The sequence below is a fragment of the Notechis scutatus genome, chromosome 1, assembly GCF_049901735.1.
Source record: "Notechis scutatus isolate UNSWTSFEM ecotype Mainland chromosome 1, rNotScu1.2, whole genome shotgun sequence".
NCBI classification, from domain to species: Eukaryota; Metazoa; Chordata; class Lepidosauria; order Squamata; family Elapidae; genus Notechis; species Notechis scutatus.
Window position 1 is genome coordinate 31197645 of NC_142009.1, and position 14876 is coordinate 31212520.

Genomic DNA, 14876 nt, shown 5'->3' on the forward strand with positions numbered 1-14876 from the left:
CTATTTGAATAAAGTTCTAAATACATTTTTCTGTGTTGTTTTTGTCTATCTACTATATGTGAGTATCAGTTGCAATTGCTTGGCAGCAATGTTGTTCTTTTATAGAAAAAAATGGCTGGTACAGGTAGCCTTTGACTTGCTATCATACACTTGGTGACCACTCAAAGTTACAACAGCACTGAAAAAAGTAACTGTTTTTCACACACCATTGCAACATCCCCATGGTCACGTGATCAAAATTTGGCTGCTTTGCAACTAGCATGTGTTTTTGATGTTGCAGTATCCCAGTATCATGTGATCACCTTTGGTGACGTATAAGTAAATTCAGTGGAAAGCCAGATTCACCTAACAACCATGATACTAGTTTAACAACCGTAGGGATTCACTTAACTGTGGCAAGAAAAGTCATAAGGGCAAAACTTAACAATATCTTGCTTAGCAATGGAAATATTGTGCTCAATTGCGACGCAAGTTGAGAACTACCTGTATCTATGCCTTTTTGTGTTTAAAAAAGACATAAATCTGACCTAAAAAATAGCAACATTCAGAGACACTTAAGAAAACAACAGAATAACATGGAAGGAACCTTGGAGATCTTCTAGTCCAACCCCCTGCTCAGGCAGGAAGCCCTGTTGTCCAATCTCTGCTTAAAAACTTCCAGTGTTGGAAGCATCCACAACTTATTTATTTATTTATTTATTTGATTTGCCAATTGTTTACAAGATAATAAGTATAAGTGTATACATCAGGGGTGGGCAAACTACGGCCCGCGGGCCACATCCAGCCCGTTGGTCTGTCCAATGCGGCCCGCCCTGAAAAAAAATTGCTGCCATTGGTCTGTCCAATCCGGGCCGCCCTGAAAAAAAATCGCTGGGCGTGGCGTAATTGCCCTGTGCCGCATGGCCCCCAAAGCTGCAAAACAGTGCGGAGCGATCTAGGGGTAGGAAAGAAAAGAAATTTGCAAAGGCCTCGGCTGGGAGTTTGAAATCACCTTCGAGTGCGACCTCTTCAAGGTGAGTCCCCGCCGATCCCACTTTTTTTCCGGGGCTTCCAGGCTTAAACTTTGCAAAGGCAAAGCTTGCAGGCTGGAGCGCCTTCCCGCCGAGGAGCGGGAAGGGTTCCACCCGGCGGGCGGGTGGGCTGCTTGGAGCCACCTAAAGCTAGGCCGCTGCTGGTGGAGCTTTGCCCTGCCTTGGTGCCCCGTTTCCCGGCTCGGCGGTCCTGCTCGGGCGGCACTTTTAAAGCCTGCTCCCAGCACCCGAGCAACTTCCCAGCAACTTCGGCTTCATTTTAACTCGCGGGCGCCGTGCCTGGCCCCGAGCCGCGCGGCGGAAGGGAAGCCGGGCGGGCAAGCAGGCAGGCTGCTTGAGGAGGATCCGGCTTCCTCCGCCAGGCGCGAGTGCCCGCGAGTTAAAAAGAAGCCGAAAGTTGCTGGGAAGTTGCTCCGCTTTTCCAGGGCTTTGCAAAGGTAAAGTTTGCAGGCTGGAGCGCCTTCCCGCCGAGGAGCGGAAGGGTTTTGCCCGGCGGGTGGGGCGGGCTGCTTAAACTTTGCTCGGGTGGCACTTTAAAAGCCTGCTCCCAGCACCCGAGCAACTTCCCAGCAACTTTCGGCTTCGCTTTTAACTCGCTGGCGCTTGCACCTGGCCCCGAGCCGCGGCAGAGGGGAAGCCCGGTGGGGGCAGGCTGCTTGGAGGAGGCGACCGGTGGTGCTCCGAGCAGCAAGAGGCAGTTTCGCCCGGCCCGCTCAGGTGTCCGGTGGGTTGTCATGCTACCCGCGAGACATGCGGTCAGTCCCGTGCCTTGGGAAGGAAAGGCAAAACCAGGAGCCGCTGAGCCTGAGCCTCCGTGCCGCTGCTCCCTGCAAAGCACCGACGCGCTCTTCCTTTTGCCTTCCCTTCCTGAGGCACGGGACTGAGCCGCAGGCGGTAGCAACTCCTGACTCAGAGGGCCTCCGAGGGAGGGAGCCTCCGAGGGGGAAGGAGGAGAAGAGGGGGAAGGGGGCGATTCCAAAAATCTTGTGCTGACCTGGCCCGTCTGTCAAATTTTAAAGTCAATGCGGCCCGAGCCAAAAAGTTTGCCCACCCCTGGTATACATAGTTGTGAATACATGAAATGGGTACATATAAGAAAAATAAAAGAAGAATAAGAGAAACAATAGGACAGGGACGGTAGGCACGTTGGTGCGCTTATGCACGCCCCCTACAGACCTCTTAGGAAAGGGGTGAGGTCAATAGTAGACAGTCTAAGGTTAAAGTTCTGGAGGCAATTCGTTCCATTGATTAATTGTTCTAACTGTCAGGAAATTTCTTTTTAGTTCTAGGTTGCTTCTCTCCTCCCAGGGCAGGAGAGGTGAGAAGCCACAGAAGTGGAGGCTGTTGGAGGGAAGCGACTCTCCTCTTGGTGGGGGGGTGAAGGTGTCATCCTCCCCCTTTCCTTGCCTGCTTCCAGATGAGGTTGGAAGAGCCCCCGGCATTGTTTGGAGCTTTTCCTCAGCCGCAGTTCTGAGCTCTCTCAATCCTCCTGGGATCTGAAAGGAGCCCCCACTTTCTCCCCTCCCCCCAATTAATCGCTTCCCCAGCCTTTGTCCGACCAGCCTTCCAAGGGCAGCGGTCCTTCTGCAGGCAGCTGCCTGCTGAGAAGCCGCTTGAGGGGTGCTGCCCCCAAGGAGAGCAAAGCCCCCTTTCTGCCTCTGCTCCCAGCAACAGTTGCCGCGAGATCCCTCAGCTCAGCGCTCTTCCCCCCTCACTTGCTCTTTTGTCTCTTTGGAAGATGCGGTTAGGGGGAGGGATGGAAGCAGCCCGGCCTTCCTTCCCTGCCCCAACTCCAAGCAGCCACACCTGGCAAAGGAGGGAGAGGTTTCCTCTGACTTGGGGGAGATATGAAAATGACAGGAGACCAGATGGGGGGCTCTGCTTTTCTTCCATTTGAGGAGGAGCCGGTTCCTCCACAGTTCCCAACCTCGCTCCCCAGGACAGCCCCCACTTGCCCCCCCCATTCAGCCAGAGTGCTGCCTTTCCTCCCCAGATGGGCTGGTCCCATATTCCAAAGCTGTAGTTGTCACAGGACTGACCCTTTGGTCATCCCGGAGCAGCTGCATCGGATGACCAAAGAGCCAGTCCTGTGGCTATTACAGCTCTGGAATATGGGACTGACTTTCCCACAACCATCAGTCTGCCCGTCTTCATTTTCCTTCACTCAGATTGACCAAGCTTCTTGAAAGATGGTTCCTGGAAGGCTGTGTGTCTGGAGCACGTGCTTTCTCTTGGGCCTCCCAAGAGAAAGTGGCTGGTCAGGACAGAGCACCCCAGGGTCAAGCTAGGTTGATGTCCCCCTGCGTCGATCCAGCAGACAAAACAGGAAAGTGGAGGACAGAGACAAATACTCAGTTGCTAAGGTACGCCAGAGTAGATGCGCTGCATCCTCCAGCAACAGAACAAACATGAATTTTTAAAAAATTAAAATGATTTTTTTAAATTAGTTTTTAAAAACTAATATGATTTTTTTTTAAAAAAAATTCATATTAGTGGTCCGCAGGATTTAAAATTATGAATTTGGTGGTCCCTGAGGTCCAAAAGGTTAGAGACTCTTGCTCTAATAGACTGGAAAAAATTTCCCAGCCGTAAGAAGAGTTTGCTGTGAAATCAATTACCCAGTGAAATGGTGGACTCACCTTCACCGGATGAGTTCAGATGGAGACTAATCAATTCTCTGCTGCTGGAAATGCTTTAGTTCAGGGGTGTCAAACTTGCCCCCCCCCCCCGGGCCAAATGTGTCCTGTGCTGGCCCCGGCCCCACCCAGTTTAGCAAAGGGGGAAAAAGTCATGTGATGCTGCTGTGACGATGTGCATTTGACACCCCTGCTTTAGTTTGTGTTTCTGCATTGAGCAGGGGTTGGACTTGATGACCCAAATGGCCCTTTCCAATTCTTAAACATAAATCTGAAGAATTGTTTGCTCAGATAAAACCTTACACATACGTTGCAAACAAAATAACACTATAGCAGGATTCAAGCGTACATATCAGTAGTCCTCAACTTATGACCACAACTGGGACCAGAATTTCCATTGGTAAACAAGGCTATTGTTAAATGAATTGCACATGATTTGCCATGGTTGTTAAGCAAATCATGCAGCCGTTAAGCAAATCCAGCTTCCCTCATTGAGTTTGCTTGTCGGAAACCGGCTGGGAAGATTGCAAATGGAAATCACATATTCCCTGGGATGTTGCAGCCATGGAAAATACATGCTAGTCACCAAGCACCCAAATTTTGATCACATAACTGTGGGAACAATGCAAAGGACGTAAGTATAAGTATTGGTCACAAGTCCCTTTTTTCAATGCCGTGTAATTTTAAATAGTCACTAACTGAACGTTTATAAATCAAGGACTACCTGTTGTGTTTTGTGTACAATAGCATAATCATACAACATTACATGGAAGGATAATGTTTTACTTCTTGGTAGTTGTGGCAGGATCTCCAATGCACAAACAGGATCCAGAAAATTCTGCCTATGGCTCAGATTCAACCAGGCCAGTCAGTTTGTTTTCCACTTAACATTAAATGTAGCTTGCATTTATGCATAAGAAGGCTGATTTAGAGTTGCCTGAAACTGCCCATAGCTTAGTCGCATACCCACACTACGAAGGAATTGATGGATAAGCATAGGTTGCAGGTGGTCACAAATGGGCTGATGCAAACACATCCCAAATCCCAAATGCATCTTGTGCAAAGGTGCATGTCCTGTATGCTGATAGGTTGATCTGGCTTCCTGTCCTATACTTTGCTATTTGAGTGGCCCGAGCTAGAATGTTAAAATTTGCAGATGTATGGATGCAACACCAATGCAACCATCTAAAACAAAAATGGATATATTTCCTCATACATAGTGCTGGAGAAGTCTGTTCGACCCTTAAGGGCCAATACTGAAGCCATCCATCATGGATTCCCTTGAAATGGAAGCAACTGTTACAGTGCTATTGTTGCCAGCAGCTGCTTGGCAACAAGGTGGGAGGAGCTGTTTGCTCAGAAATCTAATCTTGCTATTGCATCATTATTTTCAGAGAAGGGCTAGAAACAGATAACAGGTCACCATATCTAGAGGTTGGGAGAACAGACCATTTTCCTGTAAGTTGCAGCATCTTCCGGACTGAAAACTGCCATGGGGAAGGGTTGTGTGGTTTTTTTAAAAAAAAGTTTCTTTTTTTAAAATGAAGGAAGTAATTAAAGCATGCTATTTCTGGAAAAAGAACAGAAGCAATATATACATAAACTTCTCACTTAGCCCAACTCTTATCAATATACAATCCAGAAATCATCATCTTTTCAAATCAAATTCAAATCCAAGTTCAGCAAAAAGTCCATTAGGAGTTACCAAATACATCAAACAGTTTATCTCTGGTCAAGTAATTTGACTTTATATTCCTTCTCTTTGCCCTGAACAATCTTGATCTTTTAACCCGATGACATTACAGGATTTGATCCTTCATCACTCTTTGGCATTTAACAAGAATCTTCAAATCTCATAAAGAGGCATCATACAGAATTTCTTATCATAACTGGTTCATATCTAGATCGTTTTCTTGATTTATTTTTTTGGTTCCCATTTCAGTAGTGTGAATTTAATTGTCTTCCATGCCTTCAAACTCAAGAATGTCTATGTCAAATGAGAGCTTTTTAAAAAAAATTCTCATCTTTCAAAAGTTTATCCATTAAAATGTGTATTTAAATCTATATATCAAAAAACTTCTTTAAGACACAAAAGTTAGCTAACTTAGCCTCTTTAACTCTTTTCTGTTTATTCTGTTTATTTCCCCCTTTTGTCAATTTGCAACTTGCACACGACTTTCATCAAGACTTAATCCCATTTCAGTTATTTCCAATATAAATACTTAATTAGATTATAAATATTACATATTTGCTTTTCAAGCCTTACACCAAAATAAACAATATTCCAAACTTCTCTGGTCTCCCAATCTATTTAAAACTTTCTTTAAATCCTTTTGCAAATTTTACATTATTTTAAATTCTTAAGTCTCGGTTTATAATTTTTTAAATAGAAAGAAAGTAAAACTTGCCGTTTCAAATTAAGGTTACCATAGGTCTTTAATATCCATAAAATCGTTAAATTGAACATTTCCAACTTTGATTAGAAAGTCAGTTCGGCTAGCTTTGTGTCCTTATGAAAGGCCAGGGGTGGGATGCTACCGGTTATGCCCGGTTCTACAGAGCTGGTAGCTCTGAAGACCAGCAGACATAGAACTGGTTATTGTTTGCTGCTGTTTGGCCCACCCACTCGCCCGGGCTCTTATCTGTCCTTTATTTCCTGCTTTTTCCACTTCAGCTGCTTTGCGCGGCACAGCTGAGGTTGAAAAAGCAGGGAAAAAGAGGCTTTTTGAGCGCTGTGCACCTGTGCGCAGCGCTTTTCAGCTGTCTGGGTGACACAGCCTAAGGTTATTTTACATGCACGCACAAAACGTAATCACCAAACTGGTAGTAACGTCGGTTGAATCCCACCCCTGTGAAAGGCTCTATTGCTGCAGAGGGCAAAGATGACTATTGTGGCACTATTCTGGCCCTCAAATGTATGGGAGACTACAATTTTACAGTCTCCTTTTTAGGAGCTGTCATTCAGAGCATTTGTGGCAGAGGTGGTATTCAGCAGGTTCTGACCAGTTCTGGAGAACCGGTAGCGGAAATGTTGAGTGGTTCGGAGAATCAGTAAATACCACCTCTGACTGGAGATTTTATAGTATCCTTTCCCTGCCATGCCCACCAAGCCATGCCCACAAAACCAGTATTCAATAATTTTGAATCCCACCACTGATTTGTGGGTACAATCTATCCTCCTGAGAGATTTCAACTCACTGGTCTTTTTTTCTCCACAATGGCCATTGTCTCTGCTTGTTTGAGGAGACACCTTTACTTAGCCATGATTCACACCAGAAGCTCAACTCTCATATATATTTTTTATTTCTGGTCATTAAGGCTTTATGGGCTTTAGTGGAGATCCATTTTGACTGCAATTTGATTTCTGTACATTCTTTCTTAAAAGGCATAACCTCAGGTAAATTATTGATTTTAAGTAATATAATGGTTAAAATTTGAAACCAGTTCAACTGAAATTATTTTTGTAAAGCAACCCTGTTTCTAAATCTCTTTGTTATATCTGAAGGGAGTGAAAACAAACACACTTCTTCCTTTTTTGTGTGTGCTAACCAAACTCTGCACTGAGCCCAGTTTACTGTAAAATTCCTTGTTTCTTGTAAATGCAGGGAGTGAATGCAAGGTTTCGCTTTCTCAAAAAAGGCAAGGCAAAAGGTAACAGAATGATCCTGTTTGCATGAGTCAAAGCAGCCCCACAGCAACATAATACCCCTATTTAGTAACATGAATTTCCCTTTTGTTTAATAGCCATAATCCATCAAGCATTAGGTGATTCAGGGGTCAGCTTCTCTGTTCTCATAAGTGTTCTTAAGGTTTCACTTTTGTTTTATGGAACTACTGAAGCTATTCCTAGAATTATATTTCTTTGCACCAGGTCAATGGTTTTTAACATACTGAAGGCCAAGCTCCTTGTCAGCTTTTCTCCTTCATATGTTAGGCAGACCATTAACTATCAGGCTCTGCAGGTAATATTTTTTTACCACTTTATAATATTTTGGTCACTTCTAACCAATTCTCAAAGATGCACTTAAATTAGAATTAATTAAATGGATCAGCAAGTGTAAGAAGATAACTTGAAAGGGGAATATATTTATGTAGGCAACTGTTTTCATCTTAGCTTAGTAGAACAGCAGGATTTCAGTTGCCATGATTACTTAAATTGCTGTTTCAGACATGTCAGCATAGTACATAAAATCATACATTGCAATGTCCTACCTGTCAATGAATACTTCAGCTTCAACCACAACAATACAAGAGCACACAATAGATACAAACTCAAGGTAAACCGCACCAAACTTGATTGTAGGAAATACTACTTCAACAACAGAGTGGTCAATGTCTGGAATACTCTACCTGACTCTGTGGTTTCTTCCCCAAACCCCAAAAACTTTAACCTTAGACTGTCTACTATTGACCTCACCCTTTTCCTAAGAGGGGGCGTGCATAAGCACACCAACATGCCTACCATCCCTGTCCTATTTTTTCCTCTTTTTTTTTCCTTATTGGTATCCATTTCATAACCACGTTTATACTTATACCTGTTATCTAATAACCGCTTGACAAAATAAATTAAATAAATAAAAATAAATAAAATTAAATCAGTGATTTAAACTGGTTAAAGGCACACACACACACACACACACACACACACACACACACACACGGAAGGGGCTTGTAGGAGAAGTGGCAGAACCTGAAGGCAAAGTCAAAAGAGGAATCAGCCTAGAGTTTCTATATAAGCCACAAAGGGTTCAGCTGTTAGATTCACTGACCTTTAACTAATGCCAAGACAGTGTTAACCATTAGTTGAGTAGACTCTTGTGCATAATAATAAATCAGTTTAATTGGAACTTCACATGTAGTCTTGATCTTTTGCTCCTGACAGGACTTCAGTTAAGACAAGCAGTATTATAGCCCTTATTTTACTATGGAAATGTGTGTTATAGAGCACGGGTGTCAAACTCGATCATGTCATGTGACATATCGCAACGTATCATGACATTTTTTGCCTTTGCGAAGCTGGGGTGGGTGTGGCCTGCGTGTGATGCATCCAGCTCATGGGTTGCCAGTTTGACACCCCTTTATAGAGTATAGCTGAATTGTTACTCCAAAACTTACTACCTTAATATTCCATAAGCAACTTGTAATATTACTTACAGTACAAATGAACATAGCTTGGATGGCATTACAATAAGTCCTTCCCCTTTCAAATTATCTTCTTATACTTGCTGACCCATTTAATTAATTCTAATTTACGTGAATCTTTGAGAATTGGTTAGAAGTGACCAAAATATTATAAAGTGGTAAAAATGTTACCCGCAGAGGGAAGTGAATCCCTATAAGGGATGCATTGAAAGCATAATTGCAAATGAATCCAGTAAGGGGTGAAGGAATGAAAGATAGCAATAGAAATGGGATTACACAAAAAAGCTTTGTATATATATGAAAACAGCGAACCTCAGAATTGTAAAGCTAGTGTCAAGAATCAGAGAAAGAATACTGAGATTGGTGCTAAGAACAACAAAAGGACTTCTTAAGTATATTCAAAGTAAAGGAAAAGAATTGGTAGACCTACAGCTTAACAAAGATGGAAAAATCAGTGGCATCCTAAGGAATGAGGAGGGAGAGGGAAGGATGTAAAAAAAAAGATGGTAGAAGCAGCATTGCAAATCCTGTCTCTTTTGTACAGGACATGTAGCACCTCTTGCTCCAATGTTGCCTTTTTTAATAATCCCAAAAAATCCAAGAAAGCCATTAGACAAAATGCAAACAATAAGAAAGCAAAAATGATATGCTCCAGTACGTTTAGGTGGGCAAAATCATGTTCACTTATACAAGTATGTCATCAGCAAATATTTTAAAAGAGTTATAATATTTATTTGATACCTCCATTTACTAAAATTGTTGCTTAAATGTGATAAAATAATACAATAAAGGAGATAAAGGACAACCTTTCTTCCTACTTCTAATAGTCACAAATAGTTCAGTATCCTAAACATTAGTACCTACAGTATTATAGCAAGGAAAAATAGCACATACTGTATACTGATCTGTACATTTCTTAACACTTTGGCAAAAATCATGAGCCAGATCAGATAAACCAAAATGGTCAGGAATGGTTAACTTTTTTCATTTTATTTTTTTGGGGGGAGAGTTTAAATTATTAAAATGTAGGGCACCTAGGAAGGGTTTAGATTGCAAAGTTTTATGCAGTTTGGGGGTTGAAAAGGCAGAAAGCTGTACTGCCAATTTTCAGGAATTTTGCTGCTGGTTTTAGTAGCAAACAATAAGAGGAAATTCTGGAGCCATGAAAAAGAATCTTGAAGGTTGCCTTCTTCCTTATTAGAACTTGTTAATTTAAAACTGGTACTGAAAAGATGACAAAGACACCACAGAAACTCAGTGACTACCTTTTTAATTTTTGTTGTTGTTGCTAAGACAATGGAAAACAGCTTTTTATCTGAGACTATTTCCCAGTTGCAGAAGGAATGGGATTGGTAAGTAGTCTTGCTCACTGTTTAACAATGCTTCATCTTATTTAGTAGCATAGCATTAGAAGGCTTTAAGTCCTCCAAGTCCCTTTACTAGTGAAGAGAAGATAGGTCTTAACAAAGAAAGTTGACAGCACTCCATTTATAGAATGTCCTCCTCAATGAATGCCCACATTAACATCATTTCAGGAGTAAACTTAACATCATTTCAGGAGTAAACTTCTCCTAGGCTTTAAATCACATTTTAGAGATTTTCTAATCATAACTGAATTCATGTTGTTTTAGATGACTGCCTTTTCTTTGCCTGGTATGTTCTATCATCTATCTATCTATCTATCTATCTATCTATCTATCTATCTATCTATCTATCTATCTATCTATCTATCTATCTATCTGTCTGTCTGTCTGTCTGTCTGTCTGTCTGTCTGTCTGTCTGTCTGTCTGTCTGTCTTTCTATCTATCTATCTATCTATCTATCTATCTATCTATCTATCTATCTATCTATCTATCTATCTATCTATCTATCTATCTATCTATCTATCTATCTATCTATCTATCTATCTATCTATCTATCCATCTATCCATCCATCCATCCATCCATCCATCTTTCTTAGTTTGCTACCCATCTCACAACAGTGATTCAGGGCAACATATAGACATTAAAACCCACATCAACTACAGGGCTAGCCTAACTCTCAGGCTAAGAAAACAACAGGCCTTCACATCCTTATGGAACAGTAGCACCAGGGCCACCCAGATCTGTGGAGGCATACTGTTAGATACGATTGGTGCTCCCACAGAAAAAGTAGGCTGCCAGCAATATGACATTGTTTATAGAGGGGAACCAGAAAATGCATATGATCTGATGTGTTGAGCAAAAATAATGGGATAAAGTATTTGATGTTTATTGGATCTGTTAACCCATTTTTCTTAAACTTTTTTTTCTTTTCCCTTCCCTGTTCATATGTATTTTGTATATGTAAATTTATTGTAAACCGAGGGCATCAGCTATTTGGCAGCTATGATTAACTAAATAAATAGCACTTACTGGAAGCACATGAGAACGTTGCATTCTTAAGTGTTAAGCAAGTCAGACTTGGCTGGGAAGCCACCAGGAAATTCCAGAACTATGTCCAAGACTGGGAAATTAAACTAAATCCTAGAAAATGATAGTGAAACTACTTTCATATTGTTGTTATATAAATGTTTCCAGAAAATCACCAGCTTGACTAGAAAGAAAGTTTTTTTTAATCAGTTCTTTGTATTCATTTGAGAAAACCTGATTCATAGTCATTTCTATTGAATATTTAGCTCCATCCCACTTCCCAGAAATATCAAGGTTCTTCTTAGGTTGATATTGCTAGGAGAACATAATAAAAAGTTTAGATATTGTTCTTTTCCAAAATAAATACTTTTGTTGGAAAATGATTCTTTTGCTCTTGTTTTCTAACCAATTGCTCTTCTTTCTTACTAGTTTGCTGTTTGAGAAGATAGAACATGTGGTGAGCGGTACAAAATTATCTTAGGGTATAGTGTCAGGAGTGTCTAATACATTGTGCATTGTTTATTACTGGCAACTGGATGTTACTTGCTGGACTTATTGTCCAGAAAGTTTAAAGATAGAAGAGGAGATGGACGTGGATTACTAATGTTGCTTCAGCTTTTTTTTTCTACTCTGGGAAACTGACATATTTTTATTTTTTATTTATAATACATGTTGGCTTCTGTTTAGCAAACATTGGAAGGGGAAAGATGGAAAATAGAGACAATTTATTAAAAGCTAAGTAATGATACAAAATAAATAGGCTGAATTTAAAATGTGTGAGCTGTGCAAGTAGAAAACCAACTCACCTGAACCTTCTTATTTTTAGGTTTCTATTATATCTTGGTTAGTTTATATCTATTGGTGTTAAAGTCATGGCCGTTATATTGTATTTCTCCTAAAAGCTTTCCAACTTTACCTTCAGCTTTTCACCTATTGACAAAGTTTGTTCAAAAATTGGAGATGCAAAACTATTGTTGACCCTAAAATGTTGTTCTCTCTCTACAAAATCCAGTTGTTGGATGCATGCAACCATGCAACAATGGAAAAAACTGGACTACCTTGTCAGGTGAGTGTGTGTGTCACTTTGTAAGAATTTCTTCCTCAGAAACAAAAGTCAGACTTTTTCCACATAGAATGGGAGAGGGAAAAATCTTACCCTCCATCAATAAGTGAAAAGGTGGTGGGTACAATATTCTCTTTGACCAATGTATTGAAAATCTGGTTTAGATTGGCCATTAACTACTTCACATAGTCCCTGAAAGTACAAGTAACAAGGAATAAAAAAAAATGAGGCATTGAGTGAAGAGTGAGAGAACAAGAATGGTCAGTTAAGATGAAGAAAGATTTGAAATTCAATCTTTTCTTTGGCATGAAGAAGCCTTGTGATGATTTTTTCAGAGCATACAAGATCCTGGATGTAAGGGAGAAGCTACTGAACACATCGAGAATAAAGAAAGTCAACTGCTAAATGGACATGGAAAAAATGGAAAAAATGTACCGTAATTATGATGAATCTGTATTAAACTATACTGCAGATTGTAACTGAAAATAATTTGCTTTCCTCTAAATTCAACTATGAAAACTTTTCCTTAGAAATCTTCTGTTATTCAGAAAACCAAAGAATCACAATCATGGGACAAGGAACGAACGTTTGCTCTCTTAAAATGTAAGAAACAGGAACTGACTTTAAACTGACCCAAAACTTTTACTGGTTTCCCTGCTGAAAAAAGAGACAGAAATGTTTACATAGGAAATAAATAAAAGCCAAGATGGCACTGCACTCACACAATCAAATATTTGCCCACCCCTTTTAATACACACTGTATCACATGTGCAATTCATATTTAAAAAAGGATGAAGCTCCAGTCGTGCAAATACAGCTAACATGACTTTTTAAAAAACCTTTTTAATGGACAAGTTAGGGGAAAAAAACCTTAGGCCGAATCCAAGTGCTTAGGAAGATTGTTGTGTCCTCCTATCACATCATGCCGACACATTTCCCACTTCTCTAATTCCCTAATTTTGTTATACACATCCCTTTCTAGTGGACCTTCTGAAGCAGATGCCACTCAAGTTCCATGCCCTCTTGTGTTGCCCACACATTTGCTCCCTTTGACCATGTTCTTCACTATGACAGATGCAGTTCCCACATCTCTGGGGCAGGAAGCAGCCCCGAAATAGTTGGTAATCCCTAAAGTGTTTTCTTTTTTTCTTAAAAAGCAAAGCAACATTTCACCCTTTTTCATTCTGTTAGAGAGAAATTCCCCGAGGATGAGCTCCATCACGAGTCCAAAAGCTCAGAAAACTCTGGTCCCAGTGACTGACCCAGATTGGATCCTAAAACGATCCTAAAACATTTCACCCTTCCCTGATAATATTCTGGCTTGATATATATATGGTACAACTAATACCAATCAGAATAGAGCTGGAAGGGACCTCGGAACTTTTCTAGTCGAACTCCCTGCTCAAGCATGAGGCCCCAGGGGTGGGATGCTACCAGTTTGGCCCGGTTCTAAAGAACCGGTAGCTCTTAGGAGCAGCAGACAACGAACCGGTTTGGTGCAACAACCTTTTGATCGTTTGTTTGGCCCACCTGCCCACCCAGGCTTTTGGCTGTCCTTTATTTCCTGCTTTTTCAACCTCAGCTGCTTTGCACACCACAGCTGAGGTTGGAAAAGCAGGAAAGAAGAGGCTTTTCTAACGCTGCACAACTGCGCACAGCGCTTGTCAGCTGCCCTGTCGGCACAGCTGCTGTCTTTTTGCAAACATTGTACATATGCATGCAGCAAAAGGCAACTCTCACTGAACCAGTAGTAACACTGGTTGAATCCCACCCCTGGGAGACCCTATACCATTTCAGACAGGTGGCTGTCCAGTCTTTTCTTAAAAACCTCCAGTGATGAAGCACCTACAACTTCAGAAGAAGAAAAAAACAAACTACCTCTTGTTTTACAGAGATTATATATCACTACAGAAATGATGGGGAGATTTTCTTTCATTCTTCCCCTCCCCCCCTTTTTAATCCCTTATATCCTTATAAATATGCAGCCATTCCTTTTGCCTGTGAATGTGGCCTTGTGCGGCCTTCTAAGTCTCCATTGTAACATGTGCCCACTCTGACCCATCCCCTAATGTCTATCTATCCCTTTGACTTAGAGCAGAGGTCTCCAAACTTGGCAACTTTAAGACTTGTGGACTTCAACTCCCAGAATTCTGGGAGTTGAAGTCCAAAGTCTTAAAGTTGCCACGTTTGGGGATCTCTGACTTAGAGGCACAAGAGAGGAGTCATGTCTTTCAGCTGATCTTGTGGTAATTCTATTCGTACACAACTGGTGTCTGCTTCAGTTTTTTTGCCTGGCTGTGGGGAAGAAGTGTTACTTTCCACCAATGATTATGCAGAAATGGCTCACACCCCCAGACAGCTGGATTTCCATGCATGACTGGTTGACTCTCAAATTACATCATTCCTGGCAGAACAGGGAAGTGATAGTTGTCAGCCAGATGGAAATCAGGGGACAGCTGCAAGTTCAGTACAGAACAGTAACTCACTCTTTGTAAGCAGGACTTTCACTTTTAACTGATCTTAATCAATGTCCTTTTATAGGAAAGATTGGAAAGTCCTTCTCTCAGCAATGTCTCGCCCTCCCCCCTGCTCTAGATACACATTATTCAGCAA

General features: G+C 41.4%; 1 long non-coding RNA gene across 1 annotated transcript; it reads left to right on the forward strand.

Annotated features, from left to right (window-relative positions):
• The first annotated feature begins 11530 nt into the window (after positions 1-11530).
• On the forward strand, positions 11531-12705 carry LOC148132725 (uncharacterized). Its single transcript, XR_015746872.1, has 3 exons — positions 11531-11657; positions 12213-12266; positions 12599-12705. It is a non-coding gene; the product is annotated as an uncharacterized LOC148132725 (long non-coding RNA).
• Positions 12706-14876: the final 2171 nt, after the last annotated feature.